This window comes from Triticum urartu, chromosome 4 (genome assembly GCF_003073215.2).
Source record: "Triticum urartu cultivar G1812 chromosome 4, Tu2.1, whole genome shotgun sequence".
NCBI lineage: Eukaryota > Viridiplantae > Streptophyta > Magnoliopsida > Poales > Poaceae > Triticum > Triticum urartu.
This window is the reverse complement of record NC_053025.1, coordinates 292,409,724-292,416,457: the sequence shown is the minus strand read 5'-3', so window position 1 is coordinate 292,416,457 and position 6,734 is coordinate 292,409,724.

Here is a 6,734-nt window from a genome sequence, read left to right as displayed (position 1 = left end):
ATGGTAATTCCTACAACAATTCTTATGGAAATTATAATAAGATGCCATCTGATTTTGAATCTAGTATTAAAGAACGTATTAGTTTGCAAAAGAGTTTCAATGCTTTGATTGAAGAAAAATTGCTTAAGATTGATGAGTTGGCTAGAAACGTGGATAGAATTTCTCTTGATATTGATTCCTTGAAACTTAGATCTATTCCACCTAAGCATTATATCAATGAGTCTCTCAAAGCCATGAGAATTTCCATTGATGAGTGCAAAGAAAGAACCGATAGGATGCGTGCTAAGAAAGATTGCTTTGTGAAGGCGTATTCTTCTAGTTTTTATGAGAATAAAAATGAAGATCTAAAAGTAATTGATGTGTCCCCTATTAAATCCTTGTTTTTCAATATGAATCTTGATAATTATGGGACTGGAGATGAGTAAACTTTAGTTAGAAGACGTCCCAAAAATTCAGAGTTTTTATATCTTGATGAAAAAATTGGTAAAAGTGGGATTGAAGAGGTTAAAACTTTAGATAGCAATGAACCACCTATCTTGTATTTCAAGGAATTTAATATTGATAATTGCTCTTTGATAGATTGTATTTCTTTCTTGCAATCCGTGCTAAATTCTCCTCATGCTTATAGTCAAAATAAAGCTTTTACTAAACATATCGTTGATGCTATGATGCAATCTTATGAAGAAAAACTTGAGTTGGAAGTTTCTATCCCTAGAAAACTTTATGATGAGTGAGAACCTACAATTAAAATAAAAATTAAATATCATATGCTATGCTTTGTGTGATTTGGGTGCTAGTGTTTCCACGATCCCAAAAACTTTGTGTGATTTGATAGGTTTCCGTGAATTTCATGACTGTTCTTTAAACTTGCACCTTGCGGATTCCACTATTAAGAAACCTATGGGAAGAATTAATGATGTTCTTACTGTTGCAAATAGGAATTATGTGCCTGTAGATTTCATTGTTCTTGATATAGATTGCAATCCTTCATGTCCTATTATTCTTGGTAGAACTTTCCTTAAAACGATTGGTGCAATTATTGATATGAAGGAAGGGAATATTAGATTCCAATTTCCGTTAAGTAAAGGCATGGAACACTTCCCTAGAAATAAAATTAAATTACCATATTAATCTATTATGAGAGCCACTTATGGATTGCCTACCAAAGATGGCAATACCTAGATCTATCATCGCTTCTATGCCTAGCTAGGGGTGTTAAACGATAGCGCTTGTTGGGAGGCAACCCAATTTTATTTTTGTTCCTTGATTTTTGTTCCTGTTTAGTAATAAATAATTTATATAGCCTCTGTTTTGGTTGTGTTTTTTGTGTTTAATTAGTGTTTGTGCCAAGTAGAACCGTTGGGAAGACTTGGGGAAAGTCTTTTTGATCTTGCTGTAAACAATAGAAACTTTAGCGCTCACGTCAATTGCTGAAATTTTTTATTGGAGAGTGATATTTAGTTAATTATTTTTTCAGATGATTAATAGATAAATTCCTCACATCCAGCAATTTATTTTATAATTTTTGGGGTTCCAGAAGTTTGCGTTAGTTACAGATTACTACAGACTGTTCTGTTTTTGACACATTCTGTTTTTGTGTGTTGTTTGCCTATTTTGATGAATCTATGGCTAGTAATGGAGTTTATAAACCATAGAAAAGTTGGAATACAGTAGTTTTAACACCAATGTAAATAAAGAATGAGTTCATTACAGTACCTTGAATGGTGTTTTGTTTTTTTCGCTAACGGAGCTCACGAGATTTTCTGTTAAGTTTTGTGTTCTGAAGTTTTCAATTTTTTGGTAAAGATTTGATGGATAATGGAACAAGGAGTGGCAAGAGCCTAAGCTTGGGGATTCCCAAGGCACCCCAAGGTAAAATCCAACGACACCAAAAAGCCTAAGCTTGAGGATGCCCCGGAAGGCATCCCCTCTTTTATCTTCGTCTATCGGTAACTTTACTTGGAGTTATATTTTTATTCACCACATGATATGTGTTTTGCTTGGAGCGTCTTGTATGATTTGAGTCTTTGCTTTTTAGTTTAACACAATCATCCTTTCTGTACACAACTTTTGAGAGAGACACACATGAATCGGAATTTATTAGGATACTCTATGTGCTTCACTTATATCTTTTGAGCTATATAGTTTTTGCTCTAGTGCTTCACTTATATCTTTTAGAGCACAGTGGTGGTTTCATTTAATAGAAATAATTGATCTCTCATGCTTAACTTATATTATTTTGAGAGTCCTTTAGAACAGCATGGTAATTTTCTTTTGATATTATAAAAAAACTTTCATATAAGTGCATTGAATACTAAGAGAAGTTTGATACTTGATGATTATTTTGAGATATGGAGATAGTGATATTAAATATGCTAGTTGAGTAGTTGTGAATTTGGAAATACTTGTGTTGAAGTTTGCAAGTCTCGTAGCATGCACATATGGTAAACGTTGTGTAACAAATTTGAAACATGAGGTGTTATTTGATTGTCTTCCTTATGAGTGGCGGTTGGGGACGAGCGATAGTCTTTTCCTACCAATCTATCCCCCTAGGAGCATGCACGTAATACTTGGTTTTTCAAGACTTGTAGATTTTTGCGATAAGTATGTAAGTTCTTTATGACTAATGTTGAGTCCATGGATTACACGCACTCTCACCCTTCCATCATTGCCAGCCTCTTCGGTACCGTGCATTGCCCTTTCTCACCTTGAGAGTTGGTGCAAACTTCGCTGGTGCATCCAAACCCCGTGATACTATACGCTCTATCACACATAAACCTCCTTATATCTTCCTCAAAACAGCCACCATACCTACCTATTATGGCATTTCCATAGCCATTCCGAGATATATTTCCATGCAACTTTCCACCGTTCCGTTTATTATGACACACATCATCATTGTCATATTGCCTTGCATGATCATGTAGTTGACATCGTATTTGTGGCAAATCCATCGTTCATAATTCTTTCTTACATGTCACTCATGAGTCATTGCACATCCCGGTACACCGCCGGAGGCATTCATATAGAGTCATATCTTGTTCTAGTATCGAGTTGTAATCATTGAGTTGTAAATAAATAGAAGTGTGATGATCATCATTAGTAGAGCATTGTCCCCCAAAAAAGGGAAAGGCCAAATAAAAAATAAGGCCCAAAAAAATTAAAAATAAAAAGGGGCAATGCTACTATCCTTTTTCCACACTTGTGCTTCAAAGTAGCACCATGATCTTTATGATAGAGAGTCTCTTGTTGTGTCATTTTCATATGCTAGTGGGAATTTTTCGTTATAGAACTTGGCTTGTACATTCCAACAATGGGCCTCCTCAAGTGCCCTAGGTCTTCGTGAGCAAGCAAGTTGGATGCACACCCACTTAGTTTCTTTTGTTGAGATTTCATACAGTTATAGCTCTAGTGCATCTGTTGCATGGCAATCCCTACTCCTTGCATTGACATCAATTGATGGGCATCTCCGTAGCCCATTGATTAGCCGCGTCAATGTGATACTTTCTCCTTTTTTGTCTACTCCACATAACCCCCTTCATTATATTCTATTCCACCCATAGTGCTATATCCATGGCTCACGCTCATGTATTGTGTGAAAGTTGAAAAAAGTTTGAGATTACTAAAGTATGAAACAATTGCTTGGCTTGTCATCGGGGTTGTGCATGATGAGAGTATTCTTGTGTGAAGAAAATGGAGCATGAACAAACTATATGATTTTGTAGGGATGAACTTTCTTTAGCCATGTTATTTTGAGAAGACATGATTGCTTAGTTAGTATGCTTGAAGTATTATTATTTTTATGTCAATATTAAACTTTTATCTTGAATCTTTCGGATCTGAACATTCATGCCACAATAATGAAAATTACATTGAGAAATATGTTAGGAAGCATTCCACATCAAAAATTCTGTTTTATGATTTACCTACTCGAGGACGAGCAGGAATTAAGCTTGGGGATGCTTGATACGTCTCTAACGTATCTATAATTTTTGATTGCTCCATTCTATTATATATATTATATTTTGGATGTTTAATGGGCTTATTTATACACTTTTATATTATTTTTGGGACTAACCTACTAACTGGAGGCCCAACCCAAATTGTTGTTTTTTTGCCAATTTCAGTGTTTCGTAGGAAAAGAATATCAAACGGAGTCCGAACGGAATGAAACCTTCCGGAGCGTGATTTTTGGAAGAAACGTGATTCAGAGGACTTGGAGTGGACGTAAAGCAACCAACGAGGAGGCAACGAGGCAGGGGGGCGCGCCTACCTCCCTGGGCGCGCCCTCCACCCTCGTGGGACCCTCGTGGCTCCACCGACCTACTTCTTCCTCCTATATATACCTACGTACCCTGAAAACATCAGGGAGGACCACGAAAACCTAATTCCACTGCCGCAACCTTCTATACCCGTGAGATCCCATCTTGGGGCCTTTTTCGGCGGTCCGCCGGAGGGGGCATTGATCACGGAGGGCTTCTACATCAAGACCTTAGCCTCTCCGATGATGTGTGAGTAGTTTACCTCAGACCTTCGGGTCCATAGTTATTAGCTAGATGGCTTCTTCTCTCTCTTTGGACCTCAATACAAAGTTCTCCTCGATTCTCTTCCAGATCTATTCGATGTAATCTTCTTTTGTGGTGTGTTTGTCGAGATCCGATGAATTGTGGGTTTATGATCAAGATTATCTATGAACAATATTTGAATCTTCTCTGAATTCTTTTATGTATGATTGGTTATCTTTGCAAGTCTCTTCGACTTTTCAGTTTGGTTTGGCCTACAAGATTGATCTTTCTTGCAATGGGAGAAGTGCTTAGCTTTGGGTTCAATCTTGCGGTGCTCGATCCCCGTGACAGTAGGGGAAACGACACGTACTATATTGTTGCCATCGAGGATAAAAAGATGGGGTTTATATCATATTGCATGATTTTATCCCTCTACATCATGTCATCTTGCTTAAAGTGTTACTCCGTTCTTATGAACTTAATACTCTAGATGCATACTGGATAGTGGTCTATGTGTGGAGTAATAGTAGTAGATGCAGGCAGGAGTTGGTCTACTTGTCACAAACATGATGCATGTATACATGACCATACCTAGATATTCTCATAACTATGCTCAATTCTATCAATTGCTCGACTATAATTTGTTCACCCACCGTGATACTTATGCAATCTTGAGAGAAGCCACTAGTGAAACCTATGGCACCCGGGTCTATCTTCCATCATATTAATCTTCCGTCAACTAGCTATTTCTGGCACCATTTATTTTGCAATCTTTACTTTCAATCTACATCATAAAAATACCAAAAATATTTATCTTATTATTATCATCTCTATCAGATCTCACTCTTGCAAGTGGTCGTGAAGGGATTGACAACCCCTTTATCGCGCTGGTTGCGAGGTTCTTATTTGTTTGGGTAGGTACGAGGTAGCAGTGGTCGGATTTCTGGGTCGGGGCCATGATAGAGGCGAAGGTGTCGCAATGTTTCGATGAGATAGCAATCGTTTTCTATGGGAGTCGACTTTGACGATCCGACTACGAATGTGCGAAGACGCCGCGCCTTAGCAATCGCTAAACCAACGTCGAGGGGTTATTGACAATTTCCTGTGAGCAAACGAAGAACAAGCATGAAACTGAGATTGTAATCTGGATATTGCGAATAAAAGAGGAAAGCTTTATTAATGAAGGTGGGGTTCTCTGACGCCTTTGTCTGGTCCTTGAACACAAACGAAGTATGTGAAGTTGCAGCTATGGGGAACTCTTAATCTAAACAAAACCCAAAGTCTAAATGACGCCCTAAGGGATGTATATATGGAGGAAGAGGGGGGAATTTCGTGGCCCTTGGAGGAGGGGTCCAAAACCAACCCTAACCCTTGTTTCCCCACACATACGGACTCTAAAACAGCCTATACTCAAGTATTTCGAAAATACATGGGCCTGGCCCAATAATAAGGTGACGCAAAACCTAGAATAGCCTCTGGACCAAATTTATGAAGTGGCATCTTGTATATTTCGTCCAAGGCTTCATGCACTTCTTATGGTGGCTTCAAAGTCCTAAAATCATCACTTGTAACTCCGTTCTTCATCCCCTTGCGCATGCCATCATCTCCATGCTTGAACTTGCTCCAAGGTTCATCTTTCTTGTCCAAGCTAGGCCCTTCATTTGTAAGCAAAACAAATGTATCCAATTTAGGCAGCATCATATTCTCATGAACATTTGATTTGTTACCAAGAAATGAAAGTACCTGCTAATTCAATTAGCGGGCACGAGATCTAGTAATTGGTCCAGTATTTATAGCAGCAGGGGCTGTGGGTGTAACAATGGTATTGATGTCCTCATCAGGCCGGATGTCCGGGCCCTACATACTTGGCCACGGGTCCATTGCTGCAGGTGACACCTCCACGGGCCAGATGACCGGGGTCCTGGCCGAATGTCCGGGTCCTGGGGGTTGTTCTTGGCTCCTTCCACTAGATCTCTTCATCCATGGACTCGGGAACTTGTTCATCTTCACGTGCATCTTCGGGAGGGTCCTCTTGGTACCTGATCATGCACAACATCTCGGATTTAGGTAGTAGCCATGTCTTGAGAGGATCATATGTAATATCACTAAGGAAAGAAGTCACCTCGGTCTCGAGAGCTCTTGCTCTAGCTCATGTCATAGGTCCTCTTGGCTCTTGATGAGATGATGGTAGTTCTATGGGGATGACCGTAGGATGCTCTGCATAAGGTA